This window comes from Miscanthus floridulus, chromosome 10 (assembly GCF_019320115.1).
Source record: "Miscanthus floridulus cultivar M001 chromosome 10, ASM1932011v1, whole genome shotgun sequence".
In the NCBI taxonomy this organism is placed as follows: Eukaryota; Viridiplantae; Streptophyta; class Magnoliopsida; order Poales; family Poaceae; genus Miscanthus; species Miscanthus floridulus.
In genome coordinates, this window is record NC_089589.1 from 15,141,647 (window position 1) to 15,168,492 (window position 26,846).

The following is a 26,846-nucleotide window of genomic DNA, read 5'->3' on the forward strand; positions in this document are numbered from 1 at the left end:
AGAAAAATTATCAAGTGCTAGAACAGTATTTTATTGCTACTTGTGAGCTATTTTTGAGCATGCTATGCACCTAATTAGGTCATGACCCAAAAATAAAAGGTGTTACCCTTGTCAAGTACTACAACTTTGCTTAAGGGTGCATTGCAATTGAAACACTCTATGCTATAGTTCAACTTAGGTCAGACATACAATGTGAAAATGAAAACTTACACTATAAGCATGACTTAGAGGCCAAATTGTTCCAAGTCATGAATACCAAAGTTGTTCCATATGACATTCTAAACATGTTTAAGGTACCCCTAAGGTCCCACAAGCATTTTATACATTGGTCACATGTAAACCCTAGCATATGTGAGGCATTTAGTGACAACACATGCAATATAAGCAATCATAGAGACAAAATTGGAGATGCTCATGCTCATGAATGATCAATGTGCTTGTGCTCATGCAATGCCAATGCTAAATGCATGCTTAACACCTAGGGTGTTACAGATTCGAGTTCAGCTATCTGGAATTCTTCCTCTAATGGCTTCTCTTATACTTCTTCAGGGATGTTCTCTAAGATTTTTGTAAGAATGCTTCTCCCCCAATTGGCGGAGACATGCAAGAACAAACCTCCTGAGGATGTATTAAGAAGTGTCGAGGTTTTCCTATTAAGACCCATATAAAAGTGTTGAAGAAAAATGGGGTCTTGAATGGCAAGGTTAGGGCCAGCATTAATAAGAGTATTAAAGCGTTCCCATGCCATGCCTAGAGATTATTTTTTCTTTTGTCTAAAAGATAGAACCTCTAAACAAAGTCTGACTACCCTAGAGAAGAGAAAGAATTGCAAGCAAAAGCTAGAGCATATGGCTTCCCAATCTCCTTGTCTACTTCCTATGGTGAGGTTGTACCAACGTTTAGCTTTTCCCATCAAAGAGAAGGGAAAAAGCTTCCATCGTAAGGTTTCGTCTGACATGCCCGCTATTCGTAGGCATGCACAGGTTTGCTCAAACTCATTTAGGTGGGAATAGGGGTTTTCATCACCTTCGCCTGAAAAAGGGTTGATCCAGAACCATGTTGATTAAACGTGGGCATAGCTCATAGCCAGGGGTTAGGATGGGCTCCAAAGATTCTACTGGATGTAGGCTTGCGCTCGTGGGAGCACCATATTGGTAAATAGGGGTGGATTCTAGATCCATGGTAAAAAGAAAAGAGAAGAAAAGATAAAAGAATAATGATACAAGGATAAGCTAGACTCAAAATTAACTCAGCAACCGTTCCTCGGCAATAGCGCCAGAAATGCTTGTTGGTATATATTAAGCACACGGAATAATCCGCAAGCGCACAGATATTATACCGTTGTAGCACTTCACTGAGAATGACCTAGTTTTATATCAAACCTAAAGGAACAGGAGTGAGAATAACTAAGTCTTAACTTAACCCAACTTCACAATCAAGGTTAGACAATAGGACTATAGAGGAGATTGCTAAGGTCTTCTAGTTCTAACTTTAGTAAGCTTTGTCTTCTATTGTTTAATTCTAGGGATATTACTAGTGAAAACACAGGCAGAGTATATTTCCTATAGTAACAAAGTCCTGCTAGGCCTACTAACGGGAGGTGGACTATAGAGGATTCAACGAGGCTATAAGAGTCACCGTCATGAGCTACCACCGAATCAAAAAATAGGGTACATCCATGAGTAACCGAGTCTAAGCACCACGCTTACACTATGAATACTACTATAATCCAGGAGCTACAAGGATTAAAATACTCAAAAGAGAGTCACAAACCTGAAGAACAATATGAACAAGATACTTACATGAATTAGAAGTCGATTACCAGAGAAATCTTAGAAGCAAGCTCATGAAGAACTTGATTCCGCCAGGGTACAAGCCATAGAGAGAGCACCGACAGGTCAGGACTCCTCCAAACTCTTCCCTCTCACTCTATCTCACTATCTCTAATACAAGACTTGATCCTATAGAGGACTAATCTTCTCTTGATTGCTAGCTCTAGATCCTATGGACATATGAATTAGGGTTTTTGGCTTCTCAGCTCTCAAGATCAAATGAGACATGCCCTGAGGGGGGTGCAGGCTGGTATATATAGGCCAAAGCATCAATCCTGGACCCTTCGATCAAACCAACTTGAATAAACGGTGGAGATACAATCCTTATGGCGGTGGAGAACCGACATAGCAAAGAGGATAATAGGTGGGGCCCACAGGGGTCGGGAGGCCTCTAGGTGGGGCCAGCCAGCCCCACCTGGTAGTGGCTCATGCCCTCCTCGGTGGAGAGCCTCCTGGAGTCTTCTAGAGTCTTTCCACGTCGGTTACGCATCGGAATTCCATGATTTCCTCTGATGAATAGGTCCTCCTTGGCGATTTTCTGATTAAATCCTGCTGGAAACACAGGTTCACCAAAACTCATGGACTTTGTCAGTTTAAAACCCCTAAGTCTATGTTGGTGATCCATTTTAGCTATTTCTGCAAGTTATATTGATGGTTTATGATGTATGTTATCTACCGTCAACAGCCATCGACTATAGAGTCGATATCCAGCAATAAAGCAATAAAAGTAAATGTTATCGGCTAAAAACAGAAGATATTTGATATAAAGCATTAAAATCGATAAGTTTGATGAATAGAACATAACATGAGAACAATTATCTATTTTAGCATAATCAGATTTGTAAACCGTTTAGATCTAGTTCATTATCGTTATCAAATAGTTCAGAGATGATGCAGTGTTGATAAAGACAATAAAATAAAGCTATCTGACTTACAAATCTAATCATATTGAAACAGACTCTTGCAAACATGTTATGAAGTGAAAGCACAAGCTATCAGCTATTCAGTCGATATGGTAGAAATAGGATAAGACGTTGAAGTGCAAGCTATCGGCTATTTAACCAATGCGTTGTAGATTGCGTATAACATGCATTCAGTCAATCTATTTAATACAAATAGACCTACTAAACTAGCCAGATCCAATCTACTATCACTACCAAACAGTTCAAAGATGATGCAGCGCAGGTAAGAATAGGAAATCAAAACTGACAAGCCAGTAGATTCATCCATAATTCAACAGAATCATGAAAACATGTTATAAGGTAGGCATAGGCAATCGGCTAGATAGCCGATGTGGACATGGTGAACAAACAAAGTCATATTATTTTTATAAACAAACCCATCGATCGATAAGATCTAATTTACGATTACTATCTAACAGGTCAACGATGCAGCGAAGATAGTGACCGATAAACCAAACGTTACTAACCAATTGATCTATCTATAGCAAGATAAGACCTTGTACTACATTCAACACATTCGATCATGATTAAGATTAATCAGTCGATATAGCAGGATCTAACGTCAAGATAGGATTCGATCGTGATACAATGAAGAAGATAGATCAATATAATGGAAACCAATGAATCTTTGATCTTGATCGGGTAAATTGGTGATATTGTCAAATCTAGTAAAGTACTAAACTCAATAAGATCGATAAGTAGTGATTATACTAAAAATAGCAAGAGATCAAATGATGCAGCCTTACTAATCTTAATATAATCGATAACTAACTTATACCAAGATGTGCAAGAGATCAAACAATCTAGCCTTACAAATAATGATACAAGTCGTGACAGTACTCACAAGTAATCTGGTGATCGAAACCGATGCAGCCCTGCTCACCGAAGAACTCGTCGAGATCTACCTTACTCTTACTCCTAAGAGGTGGCTGAAAGCCGAAAAAGTAATTGAACTAGTTGTGTGATTGATTGAGATATCCATTACAATAGCTGGGGCTTCCTATTTATACTTGAGGCCTTAACACGAGTCCTAGTCGAATAAGACTTGTTACAAACTTGGAATAAAAGAAAACATCCTAATTTAAGATAACTGGACTCCAACCTTTCCTTTCTGTGAAGTCCGACACATCTTTGCCTTGGCCATTACCATCCTTTCCATCGGTAGAGTCTGGATCTCGCTTGGTGATGACATCATAGACAAATAGCTGATTCCAACTTTGATCTGGTTTAGCCGATCCCGTGGACATCACGGCCTTCATAAAATCCCTAAAATCTTGGGTTCCCACGCCTTCATTCCAAAATCTGGTGTAAACAACCACCGTTGATGAGGACCTTGGTAAGTTGAATTCCTGCCATCGTCGGATCGAGAACCAGTGGACAACGCCCAACATTGGAGAATCTTGTCCACTGATCTTCCTTGTAAACTTAATTGGGACCTCGAACCACGACAAGTATCTTATGGTTGTGGGTTCAGCGGCCATGTCCTTACGAAGAGTAAGTTTAGTCATCCTCTTGGATGCTGAGGCGGCTACTCCTCTGAAGATAAGGTTGACAATGTTGATGGATAGCTAGAACTCATTTCCTCCATTGTCTCGTTTGTCCTAGTCTTTATCATCATCCGCCTTGTCTTTATTCTTCGCCTTGTTAAACATCGAGGTAAAGCAGTCACTCTTGAGTTTCTGACACTCTGCGGCTGAATGCTTGTGATTCAGGTGGAATGGGCACTACTCTTGCAGCAAGTCCTCAATGGATCTAGGCTTGCCATGCTTCTTTGACTTGTTCATGGTCGCGACAGTGTTGTCTAGCCCTCTCTTCTTGCCTGATAGGTTGCCCCGGTTGTCTTTCTAGTCGCCAACTTTGTTATCTCGGCGAGTCCGATTGCCGGGCTCCTGTCACGATCTCGTGTAGCGTCTATCAAGTTTTTTACTAAGTCTCAAAACTTGGGTATTGTCTTCAGCTTATGCTTCACGAAGCCCATTTATGTGTACTTGTCCCTGAGACCTTTGCTAGAGTAGTCGATCATGTCTCTAATAGAGATGTTGACCAGAGTAGAGCAAACCTTGTTGAAGCACTTGTAGTAGTCACACATGCTTCTACCATCTTGTTGCTTGAAGTTCTAGAGATCATGGTGATTGCTTGGGCATGAGTCCATACGCTTTCAAAGTTATCCATGAACTTCTTGGAGAGTGTCTGCCAATCATTGATGGAATCCCTCAGAAGATGCTCGAGCCAGGTCAGTGGAGTAATGTCTAGCGCCATCGAGAAGTAGCGCGGTCTAACGTCATTGTTCCTCCCTGCCAGGCCTGATGGCAGATCACTAGCACCAGAGCCGCTAGGTCAATCCCTCTTGCCATCATACTTGTTGATGTTGACTGGCTTGAACTTCTGTGGGAACTCAATGGTGCTCGAAAAGCAGGGGAAGCCATCAATTGATTCGATGCTCCTATGGGCAGACTCTACGTGTCTTTCGTATAGTCACTCGCAAAGATCGCGAAAGTTGATGACTTGCCGCAGATCACCATGGTGATGGTCGACCCGAGGGTGTCTTCTATCTTCCCTATTTTGATTTTCTTAAGGTTGGCCTCTGCCTCCCATGTTGTCGTTGTTGCCTCCTCCCGTCGTAGTGCTTGTGCCACGTACAGATGTTGCCTTGGGGTACGGTGTTGTAGACTCGGTGCCCGCTGACTTCCTGAAGTTGGACTCGAGGTTGCGCACAATGGAGGTCGTCCTTGCTTCACGACGACGGTGCTCCTATTCCGGCTCCTTCTCAAGTTGTTGTTGTTTGGGTCATCGCGCTCCCGTGCCTCATGGTGATGCTAGGCATGGAACCATCGTTGAGAGAGTTGCTTGTTCTTCTTTCACCGACGCTCCTTGTCGACCTCCGGTTCTCCAGCGAGCTAGCCGCATCAGAGAAGATGTCCTCTTGCTCTTTGCCATTAGGATTGACGTCTAGGATGTAGAAGACCTCCCGGCTATGATCATAGCTGACCATGTTGTTGGTGTAGAGCTCGGTGGTCATGGTGCTGGAGCAGAGCTCAATAGTCATTGTTTCCTTAATGGCAGAGAGATTGTGACCCTAACTTGGTATGGTAGTGATCCGATCATGCTCAACTACATGGGAGTATTAGAAGGTAATTCTCGAGTAGCCGAATGCCTGGCCAATGCACATCTTCCCTTTTGACGTGGCGGTGAGGACCAGGCCCAAGTTGGGCTCCTATTAGAGGAAACTTCGTCTTCCTAGCCAATGCATAATATTCTCTTCTGACATGACCGTGATTGCCCTATGGCTAAGAAGCTGACTTAGAGAACCTGGTCATGTCCTAGTTAGACTTGAACACCTTGTGTTTCCGTGTCCGAGTGGGACTAGAAATTGAAAACGCACCAAAATTCTCAACAAGATCATCCAGTGCGTCTTATCAAAGAGCTAGAGAAGCCTAATCTGCGGAAGTCTCCATGAGGCGACCTTGAAGCGTACCAGAGCCATCCGTCATGAAGGTTAAGGAACTGAAGACGAAAGTTGATCATAGCCGGGAACATGGTGTTGATCGTGAGGTCCATCGAGCTCCTCGAACATGTTTCCACCGAAAACCCCTACCTGCTATGCCAGTTGTCAGTGTCTGGTGATCGGCAACATGTTATGCGGTTACCTGGAAGGAGGATTAGTGGGCTTCGGCGTAAGCTAAAGTCGATGATGAACGCAAAGATAGTGATTTATAATGGTTCAGGCCGCTGAATATGGTAATACCCTACATCCAGTTTGGTGTGTTGGCTTGCATTGGATTGTTGTATATGATGATGTTACAAGGGGTTGCCCCTGCCTGATCTTTATATAGTCTAGAGGATAGGCGCACAAGTCTAGTCCTAGTCTGTTACAACAAAAGAATTCTTATGATCCAACTAGGTGGGTCCTTCTTGTCTTGGGAGGCATGCCACCTTGTATCGTGCCTTCTAGGCAGACCATGGTCTGGCCCATCTCCTTGATGGGTAGTCGGTCTTATGGGGAACCCTTAGGATCTTGGTCCAACACCTGTTGAGGTAGATTAGGCCCCCAGCGGCCAAGATAGGCCGAGAAGAGCAGCATAGGGGGACGTCGAAGCTCGCTTGCATGTGGCTAGAGGAGTTACGCCTGGCAAATGCAACCCTAGAGGAGAACCAGACGCTGGGTAGTACCAATATGTCCGCGTAGTTGACGAAGACACTGATGTGGCCACCGTTCCAACCGTGCATAGCTCATAGGCTGTAAGAGGGTGAGGGTGAGGTGGACACAGCTATTGGCCACGACGGATGCCCACTGGCAGTTATGAAGGGGACGTTGTGAGCCCAACTGCCTGGCCCGCACCTTGCCACAGCCAACGTGCCCCTCTCCAATGGCATGGTGTCCCCAGATGGCACCACGGTGATGGTGAACCTATGGCCAACCCAGACACATTCATGGCTAAGCAGTTCATACCCTCAAACGACATCACTGACATGGATGTCCATGGCGTCAACTTCATCCTAACCCCGTTCGATGCCGAGGCGCCATGTTTGGCCTATCAAGAACCTTGGAGTTGCGGGGTTGAAACCGTGGCAAGCATTGTTTTTCGTCGGGTGTCACTGAGTGTGTGTCTCCAGTGGCTCGGGTGGACTCAAGAACACAGAGAGGACGCAACAGTTTATCCTAGTTCGGGCTATCAGGGCCCTACGATCAGCAGATGATCCTTGTATTCAAGAGCACCCAAAATCAGGGGGGGTTATAGCAGAGTGTAAGAGATAGATTTGGCAGGGGATGCTCGGTGCTGATCCTAAGCTTGTTGGCGGTGAGGTCTCCTCCTCGTTGGAGAGGAGGAAGACGATGGAAGTGGGGAGGAGCCCTCGGTCCTCCTCTCTAGGTGGCCCTGCTCTCAGTGCAGAGCTCGAGCTGTTCGATGAGGACTCGAATGATCTGTCTAGGATCATCTGGATTCGTCCTCCCCCTCTCTAGGATCCGACCTCCCCTTATATATCGAGGTAGGTTGGGTACATGGCAGTTTAGGTGAGTTAGCCTATGGTCTATGTGCATCAGAGTCCAGGAGGGTCTTGCAGCGGCGTGGATGGACCTTGGCTTTGTTGTGGAGCTAAAGAAGCTCTAGGCGTCATCTGGCTGCTCTATTCTAACACGCTGAGTGTCAGGCTCAGTTGGCATGGACCGGCCTCCACCAAGTGCGCCTTCTAGAGGCTTCTTGGTGGTGAAGGCATCTAGATTGAGGGGCTGTCAAGTGGGCTTGGAAGCCCCGAGCCCCTAAAGCCAGCGGAGGGGATTTGTCCCCTAGTGTCACACCCCGTGCGTGACCCTATCGGAGGAGTGGTTGATAGTGTCATGCCTACTGGGCAACATTAGGAAGCCCCCAAGCCTTGGACACTTGGGGCGCTTGTCTCTAGCCCGGTCCTAGGCTCGCGCCGAAGGCCGAGGGGCCAAGGATCGAGTTCAGACTCCTATCGATCAGGAGCTTGAGGCTTAGGCAAGCCCCTGAGCCCCGAGCAGAGGCAGAGGGTGTGCTCAGGCTTGTCCCAATCCTTAGCCTGAAGGTGCGTGTGAGCGCATCTGAGGGGTGTAGCCCTCGAGCGCCTGGGTGATCCTGGAGGGATCGGTCGATGGGTCCCTCAATAGGGAACCTTTGATCCCGAGGCTTAACATACCCCTATATTTGGATCTCGTCAGGAGCCCTCGAGCCCTTCATGGCCTCACTACTTGAGTTGGTGATGGCGACAAAGGGCTAAGCTCGATTAGTCGATGACCGAGCCAGCCATGGCGGGGATGGCTTCCGCTGACGAGAGTCTGGTGCCCTTCGTGGGGCTTACCAAGCATGGTGGGAATGCTTGGCTATTGGGGCTGGCGACGGTGATGACCCACGCTGCGTAACTCTAGGGCCTGAGCGAGGGCCCAGTGAACTCATCTAGGAGTTGCGGGCTTTGGGCCTAGAGGCGCCCTACTTAGACCTAGGCCTACTGCGGGTCGGGTGATCGAGAGCGTCTAGGCTTTGGTTCGGGGCCACCTGATCAACTGGCGTGCCACGCCCTTCTAGGGCCTTGGTAGCAGGCCCTGGTCGCTCGAACCAACTTTAGTAGCATAGGTCAGGGTACGTAGCGTGCACTGAGCATGGCTGGGGACCTTGTTGGGCCCGCTACTCAGTGGATCCTGATCAAACTCTAGGGAGTTGTTTGGTTTTGGGGGTGAGCCATCCAGGCGCCCGTCGGTCAGGAGCCTATTGACGGTAGTTAACAAACAGTATAAACCATCAATATAACTTGTATAAGGGTATGAACATAATCACCAACATAGGTTTAGAGGTTTAAACTAACAAATTTCACAAGTTTTGTTGAATCTGTGTTTTCTGCAAGGTTTATTCAGAAAACCATCAAGGTGGACCTATATGTCAGAATTAATCGTGCTCATTCATGGCGTAAACAACACCAGAAGGATCTAGAAGACACTAGAGGACACCACACCATGGCGGAGGGCGAGAGGCCACCACCTGCAGACTAGCTAGCCTGTGGGGCCACTAGTTAGCCTCCACCTTGTTACGTCGGTTCTCCACCGCCTCTTAGGTTGCATCTATGCCATCCATTCAAGTCAGTTTGATCCGAGGGCTCATGATTGACTCTCTGGCCTATATATACCAGTCCCTACCAACCCCCCTAAGGCATAAGTTATTTGAGAAGATAGAAACCCTAATCATCCTCAGAGCTCCACCATATTCTAGGGCATAGCTAGCTAGGCTAGGTCTAGAGGGAGGCAAGCTTCGCGTGGATTCTTGATCTTATCAAGAGCGTGGCTTGTTATAGCCTTTGTACCCCTCTCTTTTGTATCTCTGATTACTTTTATATGTTTGCTATATGTGTTATGACATTGTTCCTCACATTAATCATGTTCCTATTTATCATGATCATCGTCTAATTTGATTATATGCTTAGTATAGTCAGATTAGCATCATGTTTAAGCATAAGTTCATATAGCGCTCGCTCAAAAGTACAAGGGGTGAGTGGTCGACATTGTGTAAGTGTGGTGCTTATACGTTGTTTACCTGCGGATGCACCTTATATTTTGGGCCATGTGATAGATCGTGGATGTGACACTCCCATTGAGTCCTTTGTAGTCCACTCCCCGAATATAGGACAAGTAGGATCTAGTTACGAAGGAAGACAAGCTCTTGACCTACCCCTGTTGTGAGTAGAAGTTGGTTATGGTTTATCTCTCCATCTTCCATATAAGTTATCAATATATTCCAACTACCCATCCTTCCCTATGGTAAAAATATAAATAGCAATACCTAGAATACTCTCAGATGAAGTGCTATAATGGTATATTATCTGTGCACTTGCAGATCCCTTCATTCATACATTTATTCTTTCCAGTCACAAGTAAATACCAATAAGCATTTTTGGCATTGTTGCTAGAGATTAAATTCAAAATCTTGTTCTTAGTAGTGACGTTAAGAATGCCAACAAGCATTTCTGGTGCCATCGCCGGGGAAGGTAGCTAGGCAAGAAGGAAATATTGATAAACTTATACTTATTGATGTGATCAAGATAACCTTTGACCTCTAGTCAAACAGGCCTACCCTTGTCTTGCCTACTTTTATATCTTATGCAGTGTAATGTATGACCGGTTTTGACCTTTCGACGAACTACATTGAAGATCCAGAAGCTTTAATCAGGAGAACTAGAGCCAAACTCAAGAAAGTCTCAGCTTTAGAATCGGAAGACAACCAGATAAGGAGGAGCTTAACACTAGATTTTGAAGCCATGGCTGACAAGACCCTCCGTGAGTTCTCTACTCCAACTACGGCCAACATCCATACTGGACCGGCAATCGACGTTGGAGACAATGGCTTTGAACTTAAGCCAGCTCTCATCAACATGGTGCAAGCTAGCCAGTTTTGTGGAAAGGCGCATGAAGATGCGAGTGCTCATCTCCAACACTTCTAGGAGATCTACAGCACTTTCACCATCAAAGGAGTGACCAAAGATGCCATACTACTCTGCCTCTTCCCATTCTCACTTTTGGGAAAGGCGAAGCAATGGTTCTACGCCAACAAAGATAGAAACACAACATGGGACAACTGCTCCACTACCTTCCTATCAAAGTTCTTTCCCATGGGCAAGACCAACGCTCTGCGTGGGAGAATTTCAAGTTTTTAGCAGCAACATGATGAATCTGTCCCTAAGGCATGGGAACGCTTCCAAGAGAACATGGATGCTATTGCTGGAGGAGCTGTCTTATCACTCACCATCCCAAGTGCAACAGCTCTCGTAGAGAAGATGGCCTCCAAACAAGGCTGGAATGAAGAATGTCTTCAAACCCGCAAGAGAGGTGGAGGAATGCATCAATTCAAGGAGGTAGACATGATGTCCGCCAAGATGGACTGCTCATGAAGAAGCTCAAAGACCGAGCCACTGAGAAGTAAGAAGTTATGCGCATTCATGATTCCCGCATGACATGTGAAGAGTGTGGAAACACTAGGCATTCAGGGAACAACTGCCCTGAAATTCATGAGGATGTGAACTTCATCAACAACAACTATTTTTGTCCTCAATAGAATCAAGGATGGAATCAACAACAAAGGCCAAACTACCAAGGTAATTACCAATGTAACTATCAAGGTAATAATTTTAATATTTTCAATAATCAACCACCCTTGAGAGAATTAATTTCTAGCCAAGCTAAAATAATGGAGGGCTTATCTAAGAAACTAGCTTCCAATGATAGAGTCTTAGAAAACATATACAATAGAATGGATAGCTTCTCATCTACTATTAAGAACCAACATAACTTTAATAAAATGATAGAATCACAAATAGCTCAGTTGGCGGCTGTTGTTTCTTCGACCGATAAAGGTAAGATTTCAAGGCAATCGGAAGATCTTGAAACTGCAAATCTTGTCGATATTCACAATGAAGCATACTACTACACGGAGCCATCGATGGGAAGGTGGATAGATTATTCCTTGCCTGAAAAGAAGGGTCATACATGAAGACCGGTCATCCCCATCGCCATTGGACCTCACATTTTCTAAGAAGTTGTCTGTGACTTCGGAGCAAGCGTCAACATCAAGCCAAAGGTAATTCATGATAAAATTAATGAAGATACTTTGTTGTACACAAACATGCATTTGCAGCTTGTAGATCAGTCACTCTGCTACCCCAAGGGAATTTTAGAAGATGCCATTGTTCGAGTGGGACAATCATATATTTCCATAGACTTTGTGGTTTTGGAAACAGGTGGAGATGTAAGAGCACCCATTATCTTGGGTCGACCTTTCCTGAGCACCGCAAAAGCCATCATCTATGCAGACAGTGCCAAGATTTGCTTCATGATCAAGGATAGAAAGGAGAAGTTTACTTTCAAGAATCATATCTTGTAATCTTCTGGTCATCCACAGATAGCGTACCTGCCTGAAGAGACAATAGTGAACAAGAAGAAAAACAATCGAAGAAGGAGGAAGAACAAGGCTAGGCAGCCACAAGAAGAGTCAGTCAACATGATCAACACACTTCGATCGGAGTACGATCACCTCCTCGCTTCACCATACCTTACCAAAAAGGATGATCCAGGTGTACCGATGATCGAGTGTACCATTGGACAAAGAATTTTCCACAACACCTTCTGCGATATTGGATCGGGTGTTAATATAATGTCCAAGGTAACGTATGAGTATTTATTTGATGATGAACCTTTGTTCCCTACATACATGCAATTGCAGATGGCGGACCAATCAAACCGATTTCCAGAGGGAATAGTTAAAGATGTCATAGTAAGAATACATGATCACTATGCCCCTGCCGACTTCATGGTTCTAGACATGAGAGAATAAGAAGATGATACACCATCATCCTTGAAAGGTTGTTCCTTAACACCACAAACGTGATCATCCATGTTAGATTTGGACAAGTCCATTTCCAATTCCCTAGAGAAAAGGTACGCTGCTATTTAATAGTTATACCACTTATGAACAGCCAATGAAGACCCGCTTTAGGAGGAAACGCCAATCATCCCAGCACCGAAAGAATCAATTCCTAAAGAATGAATGGGAGGAAGATGAAGAAGTTGTGAAAGATGAACCTACTCTGCCAAAGTCAAGTCCATAGACCAAGCAGGTGTGCAAAGAAAAGGTGACATCATCAGAGTCACCATCACAAGAGGTGCAACTATCAAAGTCTCCATCTCTGAGACCAACAGATGCACCTAAGAAATGAACAAGACTAGAGAAGTCCTGTCCAGAGGACTTAAAAATCTGAACCCTCGCCAGGAGGTAAAATTGGTAGTTATCCGTATTTACTTTTTCGCATTGCATAAATTATTTCACTTTATCATATTTACTTTTCTGCATTAACATTGCACTTAGAAAAGAAAATAAAAATTGTATCATTGCATTATAAAAATCCTAAGCCCCATGTGAATATTTTTTACGGTGTGTTAAAACCCGCAAGAACATTCACCATGGTGGCATAAAAAAATATCATACATACATCTAGTTATATTGCATTCTGCATAAAAAATATATATACTAGATGAACATCCTACTAAAATTATGCCAAATCAAAAATATTTCTAAACCTCAAGAATGACTAATTTCCGAACGGCTAACCGCTGACCCCTTATCCTAATCCGTTCCACGACCTTTGGTGTTCTTGTTGACATTTTGCTGGATGATACACAAGATCAAGAGCAAGTTTACCCAATTGTATCCATCTCACTTCACTTGATGAATGAGAAGGACATCCGTTGGCAAAATCTACTCTGAGAAAGACCATGACAACATCCAGCTCGGGGGAAGAGCATCCCCCATGTATCTAGTTAAGTATTTCTCTCCTTTTGTTATTCTTAAGTTTGCTTTACATTTGCTAAAAAAAGATACATAACTAAAAGCAAAATAAAAATTTATCTTAGCAAGTTATATATATTAGTAATATGGTGTGATCTTAAAAATAAGAAAACAAAATAAACAATGTGTCTAGATTTCTTTAAATTTGATTTTTAAGAGCTGAATAAATAAAAGGACTCTGAAGATAATCTCTTGGAGTGGAAATGATAAATAGTTGCTTTGTTGTAATTCTTTTCAAGTACCTAGTTTTCAGCCTTGAATTCTCTCGAGTTTTGGATAAGACTGTTTTGATATAAGGATTTACTCTGAACTTGAAACTCATGGGTAGCATATGCTTGATCTAAGTCTAGGTAATTGACGGATATGATATGAGAAGGTCTGAGCTGCTGTTTATCTTGTTCCAAGTGATACTTAAGTTCTGGAGATTTATCTTTTGAAAAACATAAAAATGTTACATGATGAGCTCCTGTATGACAAAGCTTGAACTCCTACCAGAGTCATACATGTTATTTAGATTAGGAAAACTTCTGCTCATATATGTTGCTTGTTTTGCATTGAGTTTAGTCAAGCTTTGTTGACCCTTATGAGAGGTTTGTCATGCTCTTAAAATCAAGATCACGTACACACCACCCATATATGCACTATTCCTACACTGGGGATAGGCGCAAAAACATGTCATTCCATTTAAATTAACCCAAAAATATTTTACTCCTACACTGGGAGTGAACAAAAAAATTATGCTTGATAGGTTTCTACTTCAAATAAATGCTCCAATTTCTTGTTGCTATCTCTCAAAAGGTTTTGTTGCAGAAAAAAAAGCACGGGCTATGCAAAAGTTATTCATAAAAAAGAAGAAAAAAAAGAGTTGAGAAAAAATAGACAAGTGTCCGAGATATTGAAAACAATGGGTACTCAGATGCCCGTCTAAAAAAGAGAAAAAAAAGATGAATAAGATAGCATATGTTCTCTTGCAAAGTTGTTTCTAAATTTCAAAAGAGAGATATGTTTTCAAGGAGCATAGTAAAATTAGGTTAGTCACCATATATATCCACCATACATTCACACACATGCACATCTTGATTTGATTGTATGACTCAACTCTCTTTGGATCCGAGGTTTGACTTTACAATATATGTATTGCAAGTATGTTATTTCATGCTATTTCCACTCCTATAAGCTCCAATAAGCCTTAGTTGTAGGAAGAGAAAGGCATAACATCATTACTACCTTGGTGAGGATCTACAAATACTACATATATCAAGAGACTTGAGAGTGTCATACAATGGAAGCTCTGAGTTTTATTTTGAAAATCTATAAAAACTCTGAAATAATGGTTGAGCAAAGAACTTAAGACATAGTACTTGACTTGATCATTCTGTCGTTCAATTGCTCAAGATCCAAGTGAAAGCTAAGAAGCCCCATGGTTGAAGGTAATACAGGTAAGTTTAAAAGTCAGATCAGTTTGTTCTAATCCAGAGAAAATTCTTGTTTGAACGCATATGTACTTTTCAGGAGTGAAAACATCGCAGCAACTCCTAATCCATTTGCTAAATTTAGAATTGCTCAGGGACGAGCAATGGTTAAGCTTGGAGGAGTATGTTGACGGTAGTTAACAAACATTATAAACCATCAATATAACATGTATAAGGGTATGGAAATAATCACCAACATAGGTTTAGGGGTTTAAACTAACAAATTCCACAAGTTTTGGTCAATCTGTGTTTTTTACAGGGTTTATTCAGAAAACCGTCTAGGTGGACCTATATGTCAGAATTAATCATGCTTATTCACGGCGTAAACAACACTAGAAGGATCTAGAAGACACCAGAGGACACCACACCGCGACAGAGGGCGAGAGGCAGCCATGTGGGGCTGGTTGACCCCACCTGTAGATCGGTCGGCCTGTGGGGCCACCTGTCAGCCTCTACCTTGCTATGTTGGTTCTCCACCGCCTCTTAGGTTGCATCTACGCTATCCATTTAAGTCGGTTTGATCCGAGGGCTCAGGATTGACTCTCCGGCCTATATATACGAGCCCCTGCCACCCCCCTAAGGCATAAGTCATTTGAGAGGACAAAAACCCTAATCATCCTCAGAGCTCCACCATATTCTAGGGCATAGCTAGCTAGGCTAGGTCTAGAGGGAGGCAAGCTTCCCTTGGATTCCTGACCTTATCAAGAGCGTGGCTTGGTATAGCCTTTGTACCCCCTCTCTTTTGTATCTCTCATTACTTTTATATGTTTGCTACAATTGTTATGACATTATTTCTCACATTAATCATGTTTCTAGTTATCATGATCATCATCTACTTTGATTATATGCTTAGTATAGTTAGATTAGCATCATGTTTAAGCATAAGTTCATATAGAGCTCGCTCCAACGTACAAGGGGTGAGTGGTCAACATTGTGTAAGCGTGGTGCTTATACGTTGTTTACCTGTAGATGCACCCTATATTTCGGGCCATGTGGTAGATCGCAGATGTGACTCCCATTGAGTCCTTTGTAGTCCACTCCCCATATATAGGACAAGTAGGATATAGTTACAAAGGAAGACAAGCTCTGCTCTTGATCTTCCTTAGTAATATCCCTTATGTGTAGATATGAAGTTGACCTTAACTATGATTACTAAGTGTAATTGCACTAATCAACATATGCTTTGACTTGTAATTAAGAATGACTTAGGAATTATTCCTCTAATATTCTACTTAGCCATGCTAATGCCATAGAAAGGAGTACTCTGAGTGATCAACGATTAGTTATTATTTACCATTCATATACATTTTTCTCTTGACTTACCCCTGTTGTGAGTAGAAGTTGGTTATGGTTTATCTCTCCATCTTGCATATAAGTTATCAATATATTCCAACTGACCGTCCTTCCCTATGGTAAAAATATAAATAACGATACATGGAATACTCCCGGATGAAGTGCTACAATGGTATATTATCTGTGCACTTGCAGATCCCTTCATTCATACATTTATTCTTTCAAGTCACAAGTAAATACCAATAAGCATTTATGGCATCGTTGCTAGAGATTAAATTCAAAACCTTGTTCTTAGTAGTGACGTTAAGAAATGCCAACAGAGCCTAGGATCTCCATTTGGGGAGTTTGTGCAGCCCCTGAGGTTGTTGTGGGGCCTTCTTGCTAGTGGGTGAGGCGGTTTCTAGACGCGCCCCTTCCTCTAACGTCCCACGCAAGCGGTTGATGTCACCTGGGCTCCCGCTCTGGTTGGAGGAGTTATGGCATGCACTCCCATGACGTCCCACGTCGTCTAGGAGATGGGACGTTGGGCCACATGGTGTGGATCTGGCAGAGGAGAGGCCATGCCACTTGCATTAGTGTGCACGGATTCGGGCCATTGACGAAGCTCGATGACCCTGAGGGGAATCGGGTCCCCTCGAGTCCTGTGAGAAGGCATGCGTGGAGTGGGCGACAGATCTGCTCCTAACTTGCAATTATTCCTGCGAGCTCGGGTTATACAAAGCACCAAAGGGAGGGGAAAGTGGACACACCTCTCATTCAGGCCTTCCTAACTCGCGCCTTCTTTCTTCACGCGATTGAGCCTCTTCGCTCCTTCTTCGCTTGTTCAGAGCGGCGGAGTGGGATTCTTCGAAGGCCAAGGGCAAGATGCTCGAGGTGGCCCAGGCATGGCTGATCCTCCCTTCCACCACTGGGGATGGATGGGATCTGTTGGATCTAGAGGCGATGGAGCCCACACCAGGTGAGTCACAGGTCATCTCCGTCATCCCCTTCCACCTCGCCGGGCTCAAGTCTCGGTGCATCCCTTCGTGCAGATATTCCTCTGCTACTTTGGGCTATGGCTTCATGACCTAACACCACATGTGGTCGCTCACCTTGCGGTGTTCGTGACCCTCTACGAGTGCTACCTGGGGATCCAGCCCCATTTAGATCTGTGGCGGAGGATCTTCCTGCTGTCCTTGAACAAGGATGGCGGTGGATCTATGCAGTGGATTGGCGCTGCCGCCATCCAGTTGTGCAACAATTTGAAGTCGTGGTACCTAGAGCTCTTGTTCCCCACCTCGAAGAAGGGGTGCCATTGGAAGTGGTTTTACCTTTTCGACCCCATCAGGTCCTTCTGTCCTACTCCCCCGACCGTCTAGGGCCGATGGCGCCATTGTCGTGGATCGGGTCACCACCCTAAAGGACGTCAGCCTAACCGGCCGGATAGTGCTTCGCATGTTCTTGCTGTGCCGCATCCTCCCGCTGAAGGCGAGGCCAGACCCGATTTGGGAGTACATTAGGTCGGGGGACCAGTCCGTGTTGGCCGAGACCACCTCTCGGAGGAGTCTTTGACCGGGCTGGCGTGAATGGTACTCGGGTCCACGTCGGGGGAGCCACTAGTCGACGACGGGCACCCCCCATTTTGGTGTTCGAGCTGTGCCTGGATGATCTCCCGTTCAAGGGGCCATCTCCGCCCCTCCCAGCCCCGGAGGCTGAGATGAGGATGAGGGATGTCACGGCTCTTCCCCACTTCCGGGCGCTACATCCCCATGCCCGTCTCAGGGAGAGACATCTTTTGCCCTGGCTGCTGGGAAGCGGCCCCACCCGAGCTCCTCTGGGATGAGCGCTCCTCTATAGAAGAGGCACTCTGCTTTGAAGCTCATCCCCAACAGTAGGTAAGAATCCTTGCTTGCTTAGTCGTCGTCGTTATGCACCCATGTTCTCACTAGGCCGACATGTTGTTGCCTAGATGCAAGGAACGCCCTCCGACGGGAACCCTCGGGCGAGGCAGCGGTGTCACCCCAGCCGCTTGCATTGAAGGCGAGTCACCATCCGCAGCTGATGCCCCACCTAGGCGGGGGTGCCGCCCCTGTCCCCTTCGGGGATGCAGCCACGGGCTGCGACGTTGTTTAGGGCGAATCGGCCGCCGGGGCCTTTGAGCACCCAGAGGGGCGCGACGTTGCCAAGCTGGGTTCCCTTCTAAGGGGGGCCTTCAATCAGCCGGAGCCGCCTTGAGCGGAGGTTGATCTCTCCGGCTACCTCCCACCGGTGCGGCGTGAGGAGGACGACTTCTCATCCACGGCTGCGCCTCCCTTCCCAGCACTGCGAGCCCCCGAGCTCCGAGCAGAGGCAGAGGGTGTGCTCGAGCTTGGCCCAATCCTTAGCTGGAAGGTGCGCGCGAGCGCGCCTGAGAGGTGTAGCCCCCGAGCCCCCGGTCGATCCTAGAGGGATCGGTCGGGAGGTCTCTCGGTAGAAAACCTTTGATCCCGATGCTTAACATAACCGTATGTTAGGATCTTGTCACTTGGCCTCACCACCGATGGCTTCTGGTCTCCCACCTCGTGCACACCTTCGAGTGGGCCCTACCTGACAGCGCGCCGCCCGGGCGGGGGTCGTCAGATCCGGACCCAGAGGACATGGACCCAGCTCGTCGCCGGTCATCTTGCTCGCCGTCGGCCATCCTTCTCGCCGGAAATCCAGAACTCGACAGGAGGAGGAAGAGGGGAGGCGAGGAGAGGAGAGAGGGGACAAAAGTTGTTGTGGGGCCCTTGTTGTGCACCGCCGCCACCGCTAGACGGAGAGTGGCGGCGACGGCTGAAGAGCAGGCGCGGTGGGCGGTTTCTGCGGCGGAGGCTGAGTTGCCCCCCGAGCCGCCTGTACGGATGACGCGGGGGGAGGGATCAATTTCATCAACAGTAGTAGTTTGTGGTCAATATCTGCAAGGAGATGTGTGCTAATGGGCACTCTCATGGAGATATTAACTCCGGGTCGTTGACCTCATCATTGATGACCATGGTGAGGAAACCGGGCGTCCAACTTGATGGGTCAAGGGTTGAAGGTTCCAAATCTGCAGTCTATGCTATACCTGATGATTCAACCACAGATGTTCTTTTCTCGATTAAGATGTGTTTCCGTCTAATTACAGAACGTTGGATCTTACGACATGTCTAAAGTGTTGGGGCTGAGCCTTTTTTTCTTGATCACGCAAAAGGTTTGCGCATCTTTGTATTAAGATAGAGGAAAAGCTTGATACAACACGCCTTAATGGCACCCTAGATGGTCAGAAGAGATGTACAAGGACGCTCCGACCCTCCCTAAGCTATGTTGTTACATTGGATACTGATCAACCCGAATTACGACACCGGCCGGAGGCTTTGCCTAGGCTGCCGAGCAGCGACGGCGCTACTTGCGTGGACCCACATCATCTTCCGATGGGAACAACTCGCATAGCGCCTGCATATTACCATTGGAGCTGATGGCTGGATTCGGTACTAAGTAGTGCACTATTGCCTCATGTTCGACTAAACTCTATTGATTTGTTCATTGGATGTATATATTTTTATTGAGACTGTCTACTACACAACCATGTGTTTTACGTAGTTTCAACACATGAATTTTTTTTCCACCATAGAATTAAGATCCAACAGCCTCCACCCTTCTTCTACCTCCAGCCTCCAGCCTTCACAGATCATAAATAACAGATCACAGATCATAATTTTTTTCTATGGAAGGACAAATCACATATCCGTCGCCGCCACTGCCACTGCCATGGCCGGCGCGGGCGCGGGGAGGCCAGTGAGAAAGAGAGAGGGAGAGAGATAAAAAAAAAATCCATGTTTTTTTTTTACTAAAACACATATGTGTTGTATAGCATTTCTGTTTTTATTTCATATATGTTTTCATGTGTATAAATGGGAGAGACTGCTACTTCTGAGTTCACAGCTTTAATATAATTACCGGGTTGCTTTAAAAATATTATTATTGAAAAAATAATTAGATGACGCCCAACCGACTCGGTGAGAGCGGTTACGTTTTGGGCGCCTAATATAAGGTTCACTTTTATGAAGGGACCTCCCCCTGAAATACTTGCAATAGCTGTTTGTCGTCTTCTTCGCCTGAACCCTCTCGTTCTTGCTTTCGGTCGGATCGCATGGACTACCTCGAGGCGCTCACGACGGTGGACTTCGGTGTCCCCTGCACTGCGAGGACATTCTGCTCGATTTGTCGCCGCGCTGTCCGCCAGACTTGCTGCCCCGCCCATGCAGCTTCCCAGCACGGCGCCGTGGGTGGAGCCCCGCAGACTATTGATGTGAGTACGCCATTAACAGTCTTTCTTGAAAAACTATCCTTGTCTGCACTTGCGATTAACAGTCTTTCTTGGAAACCGATCCCTGTCTGTACTTGCGCTGATAGTTTTTTGCGTAGGTGGTGCTTCTTGATGGGCGTTTCCCAGCGCTGACTGCCCTCAGCGTGCGGGTAGGGGGATTGGGCTACAATTGGACTAGGATTCAGCGGGTACAGTATCAGGGCACGAGTTACGTGATGCTTGGTAGGGAGCAACCGCATTGGAATCGCGGTTTGACGAGGGGACACTGCAATGTGTGCGATGATCGTATTTCGATTACCATGGAGCATTGCAGCCCCACCTGCAAGGTAAGATTGTTCCGCAGTTCTGATTGCTCTGCCATACTGCCGCAGTTCTTGATTGCTCTGTTATACTACCTGTTCTTGATCCTCTGTACTGGAATGCCAAGATCGTGCCGCGTTTTTCTTGATTCTTCAGCAATACCACTTCTGATCCCTCTGCCATACCAGTTCCTTTGGATTCTGTACCGTTCCCCAGTTCCCCAGTTCCTTTTGATTGCCTGCAGGTCGCTGCAGTTCACCAGGGACAGAGTAGGGATATCATTCAGAGTCTTGTCAGCTGCGATTTCAGCCGGACCCATTTCCTCGACAGGTTCTGCACTAGCTGCAGCCGCGCCTTCTCTTCTGATTACTGCCCCGATCATGCCCACCACCACCCAGGAGAGCATTTCCACGTGTTCAACATAGTCAGAGAGGACGGCTGGGTTTTGATTCCCGAGGACCAGCTGCCAGCTGTTCTGGTTTCAGGCGTTAAGGTTGGTAACCTCAATTAATTGCCAGAACAAAATCAATGTGCCTCTTTGCTTTCCTATATTGCCGTCGATCGTCATTGTAATTTGTAAGTTGCGGTGTTCCCTTCAATGCTTATGCTACAGATTCCTTTTTCAAAAAATAGCGGAGGCTGCTGATCATATAGTAGGACTGATAATGCTGTTTACCATGCAATTTTACCCAAATTCAGTCCAAAGAAATTTAAATTTTAATGAAATTTGACCAATTTTTGTGAAAACTCAAAGATATCGCATAACTTGTCAAATTTGACTAAACGAACAGGCCCATTCTTGATTGTTTTCAGGCATTCAGGTTCGCAGTTCAGACAATTGACTGTTTTCACTGTTTTCACTTTTCAGAGAGTGTTATCAGAAGATGGGGTTCTGACTGTGCCAGTTCGCCCCAGGTTATTCCCCAACCCACGAGGAGGCCCTCGTCTGTGTACCCGCTGCGAGGAAGGAGTAGAAGACGACGATCGGTTTTGCAGTTTACGTTGTAAGACGTAGTTCATTGAGTTCAGAGAAAAGATTAGTTTACAGTTTAGTGGTTCAGACTAATGCATAAGATAGTTCAGAGAAACAACTAATTGTAAAGATAGTTTACAGTGTCAAGGTCTCAAGGACATGGAGAAGACATCTTTGGATGGGAAATGGATTAGATTTGCAGGCCTTGCTGATGCCTGGGGGATGTAGTTCTGATGCTTTGATAGTCTTTTCTGTTTTTCTGCTCTTCGGCTGTATCAAGCTTTGGTGCTCTATCTGTACAGGTGCTGGGTGTTAAACTTGTAAGATGCTTAACTGTTGATCTCTGCACCCGCTGCGAGGATTCTTTGTAAGACATATAGTTCAGAGAAAGGACTAGTTTACAGTTCAGTGGTTCAGACACATGCGTAAGATAGTTCAGAGAAAGAAGTAATTGTAAAGGTAGTTTACAGTTCAGTGGTTCTGACAAATGCAGATTCTGAAAATTTTACAGTTCAGTGGTTTGATTGCTTTCCTGAGAAATTTACCATTTCAGAATTTGTTTGTACTCTTGCAAGAATTTTCTCAGAATTGGTTCTGAATTTTTTTTTTCTGAAAAAAATTGTTATGTCTGAAAAATTTCAGAACTGGTTCTCAGAATTGGTTCTCAGACATAACAAATTTTTTCAGACATAAGCACATTGCAATTAAGGTTAGAAAAGCAAATGCAAGAGTAGTAATTGGTTCTCTGAAATTTCTCCAAAAAAAATCAGACATAACAAATTTTCCAGAAAAGCAATTCTGAGAAGCAATTTTCAGAATTGGTTCTCTGAAATTTGTCAGAATTTGTTTGTACTCTTGCATGTTAATTCTGAATATTGTTTTCGGACCACTGAACTGAGAAATTTCTCAGAATTCGTTTGATTGCTTTCCTATATTCTTGCATGTTCCTTAGTAGTTTATACCCTTGAAATTCGGCTGTTTCAGACAAATGCCTTACTCGCCTCCTCGGTCGGAGCCGACGAAGGCACTAGGAACCTCCCCCGCCCCGTCCTCCGCCATCTTCGGCTCCTCCTAGTCAGCTCTGCCTCCTCCGGAAGCAGAGGCGCGGGAGCGGGAAGCCTCTCCGTCATCTTGGCGAATGGCGACCCTCTCCAAGACGCCGGTGTGCTCCCCACCGTCGCCAGCGGCCAGCGGGAGCATCCGCGCTGGACGTTCCTAGCGGCGGCGGCGGCCCCCGGGTCATCCGCACCGAGCTTCCCATCCTCGTCGCCATGATTGGGACGCGGCGTGGCGAGCGCGACCTCGACCCGCCGCCGCCGCGTTGAGGAGATAGCGACCTGGATCCCGGGGCCCGAGCCCGCGGGGGAGGCGGCTCCATCCTCCGCCATCTGCGGCTCCTCATCGTCGATCCGAGGCGCTGACCGGGCGACAGCTCCACTGGTGGCGCTGCTGCTTTTTAGAATCTTGGTTCTTCGCTCTTGAACGGTGGCTTTCTTGGCAGGAGAAGTGGGGAGGAGGGGACAGGGGAGTGTGTGTGTGTGTGTGTGTGTGTGTGTGTGTGTGAAGTGAAAGAATAATAATGAGTAATGAGCCAGCGTTCTTGTCACTGAAGTTTCCAGCAGATAAGGTTGCTATGGCGCCGCCGACCAATCGAGCGTTAATGCTTTGTGGTCCGTCCGATTGCGGGTAGGTTCGGGCGTCTACCCGTAAAGCCACGGACCTTCAGAGCCGCGCGGCGCAACCGCGCTCCACCTGGCCGTCCTCCGCCGCCCCCGCACCTCCCTCATCCCGGTGCGGCCCTGTGGGCTAGCAGCCCCAGCGCGGGCGGGGTGCGGGCGCGTCGTTCCCGGTGACCCCGGTACAGGCGCGGCGACCCCGGACTCTCCGGTCTCGGACATCGCGGCGCGGGCGGGGGCCCCAGCGGCCCCTGCGACCCCGGCGCGGCCGGCGGTGCGTGCGTGGCGGCTCCGGCCACCCCGGAGCGGGCGGCCAGCGCAGGCACGGCGGCTGCGGCCACCCCGGCGCGGGCGTGAACCTCGAGCGCTGCAGCCCCGGCGGCCCCCCTCCCACGGCGACCCCGGTGCGGCGTCCCTGTCGGTGGAGCGCTCGGCCCTCGCAATGAAGGTCTCGGCCGTCCAGCGCCGCTAGGCTCCACTCCAGCCGTCGTTCATCGCTCTCCCCAGCTTCGGTCACCCGGTCCCCCTCGTCCCTCGAAGGATCATACCGAGGTTCAATCCAAGCTGACGAACATAACGTCTCCCCACACGCAGCAGCCCCTCATGGTGTCTTCTTCTTCAATTTGGTAAGGGCTCATCCTCACCTTGTGTTTTTCCTCTCTTGCTCATGTGGTGCTTGTCCTCAATGATGCATGCTGAAGCTTGAGTCAACCATTTATAAGACTGATGTTTTGTCAGGTGGGATGGCTACAATCAATTTGCGAAGAGATGGCTTGGACCATGCACAGCAGCAAAAACCAATTCTATCTGCACCTGCACCTTGACAAAACTGTTTCCCAGCTATAGCATTTCCTGGTTCAATTCGTCTCTTCTATTTTCGCTTAAACCTCTTCAATACAATAAAGGGCCAATTGATATGGATGTTTAAAGCAGATATTAGTTCATCCTTGATACAATGAGTCTTTTAATTGACGTATCTTTTTTTAATATAAATTACAGCAGATCGGATGTGGACGCCAGCCGGTGATGAACTGGACATCGACGACAACTATAGCGCACAGGACATATTCGACAAAATTCCCATGAGGTAAACAGCACATCCTTTTGTCTCCATGTGTATACCCTGAATCAATGCTTGTTGGGGCTGTCTTTGTGATCTCAACCTGTTCGCTTGTTGGTTTTAGCCAGCCCAAACCAGCTAGCCAACAGTGTTTTCCTTTCACAATAAACCAGCACCAGCCAGCCCAAACCAGCCCAGAAACCAACCAGCGAACAGGTTTAGCCAGTCCTCTTTGTACTCAGTGTGTGATAGCTACTAATGTGTGTGAAATGTCTTTGATACCTGCTATTTATGATTTAGGAACTAGTAATAGCTTGGTCACTGTCCTGGACTAGCTTGGTCACAATTTCTTAGGTGTGCAAAGAGAATACCATGTTTCAGTTCTTAAGTAGCTATTTGCTTTTCTATTCAGTTCAAGCAGCACTTAAATACTGATTGAATTCAGGCACAAGGTGTTTGATATGTCTGTCATGACTAGGTAACAACAAATGGAGGTGTTCTTGACGCAACCCCTTGAATCTAAATACCTTCTTGATAAATATATTCTCAGACTGCAATGGTTGTGCTGCTGAAGGCTTCCCCATGTGATGCTGAAGGTTTCCCCATGTGCTAATGCCACTTTTTATTCAACTGTTTTCCCTCTTAATGATCACATCACCTTGCTGGTGATCCAGGAGCAATATTGCATAGACCAGAGGAAGCAATGCATTCTGAGTAATGATTGTCAATAGGATCTTGATCAGTGAGGTTTTTTTTTTGTCTTATTTTGCTTGACAGATGGAAGTAACTTGCTGGACTCACCTCTTGCTTGAGGTCCAACTTCACATGATTGGCTATTTTGTAACTACAATAAGTCATGCTCAAAGCACAGAGTTAAGATAAAAAAAAAACCCTGAATGCCACAAGCCCACAGCTGTGGCTGCTCGTGATTTTCCGTGGAAGGGCTACTAGCCAACAAAATCCACACGGAGACAGCCCATACTCAGAGCCGGCCGTTGCATGGTCGCCTGTGAAGCTTTTCTCCCCTGCTCTGATCAGGCAGTGTCGTTGCTGACCGTCAGGGAAGCAGTGTTGAAGCGGCCATCCAAGCCTCTCCGTGCATCAAAGAGGTGAATAGTACAACATAGATAATTCAGTGTGTATGTACTTATTCATACAAGAAATTGTAAAATCCATAGAAAAAATAATGATGCATCCCTAAATTCTGAAACTGATTGTATAGATTTTCTATCTATTGGTATCAGGATTATGCCTAACACATTTAGTATTCTGGCTTATTTCCTAGCAATTACTTACGGTTCTGAGATATATAAATTCCTCTTTACATAGCAGTCCTGCTCACATACTAGCTAACATGTTTCAGATTACACTTAATAAAGAGCTTACCCGTAATTAGATCAGTTCCTATAAATTCAGGGATTGCCAGCATGCTGTAAATGTATCTATAAATTTGTGTTAGAACTGAAATTAGAAATACATAGTTGTATTCATTTATTTAAAAAAAATTTAAAGCTACAATTTGAACTGTAGTTAGCTGAATTTTGTTGTGATCAATTGAATGCATGATATTCACCATCCTAGGTATTGATTATATAAGTCGAATGCACTTTTTAAAATATCTTATCCTCACATGGATGCCTCACTAATATGTGATTTTCAATTCTAAGCTTTCTTAGAAAATAGTCATTTAGTATTTGACTAATCATCGAATTTTTATAATATTTCTAGGATCGTATTTTGCTACCTGTTGAGCGCAGAGCTTCTTTTAACAACGGAAAACTAAGACATGTAACGCATAAGGATTATTACCTGAAAAATAATGCTTTCTCAAGTAATAATCCTACAACTACTATTTTTACTCCTCGATACCTTTTTGAGTTGAATGGGTTACAACTTACAAGACATCCCTATGGGTTAAAACAACTTTGAAAGGCTATTGGTTTCCATAACATTCCTGATATTCTATGCTTAGCCCGATCAAGTTTTGGAACCTGCTAAGCTATCTGTCCTTATTAAATAGGTTAATGTACCATATGCGTAAAGCCGTCGTTACTTGGAAGTAGTACTCGGTGGTTTTCAGTAGAAGTGGATTCTGAAACTTTGAAAGGCTGGCAGCCCGCATTGATTT

General features: G+C 45.6%; 1 long non-coding RNA gene across 2 annotated transcripts; it reads left to right on the forward strand.

Moving 5' to 3' along the window:
- Window positions 1-23,596: 23,596 nt before the first annotated feature.
- Window positions 23,597-25,996, forward strand: LOC136487725 (uncharacterized). 2 transcript variants are annotated; one of them, XR_010767336.1, is made up of 5 exons: window positions 23,597-24,284; window positions 24,397-24,513; window positions 24,658-24,745; window positions 25,197-25,314; window positions 25,496-25,996. It is a non-coding gene; the product is annotated as an uncharacterized lncRNA (long non-coding RNA). The 2 variants fall into 2 exon arrangements; XR_010767337.1 differs by lacking the exon at window positions 25,197-25,314 and having other exon boundaries at window positions 23,601-24,284.
- Window positions 25,997-26,846: the final 850 nt, after the last annotated feature.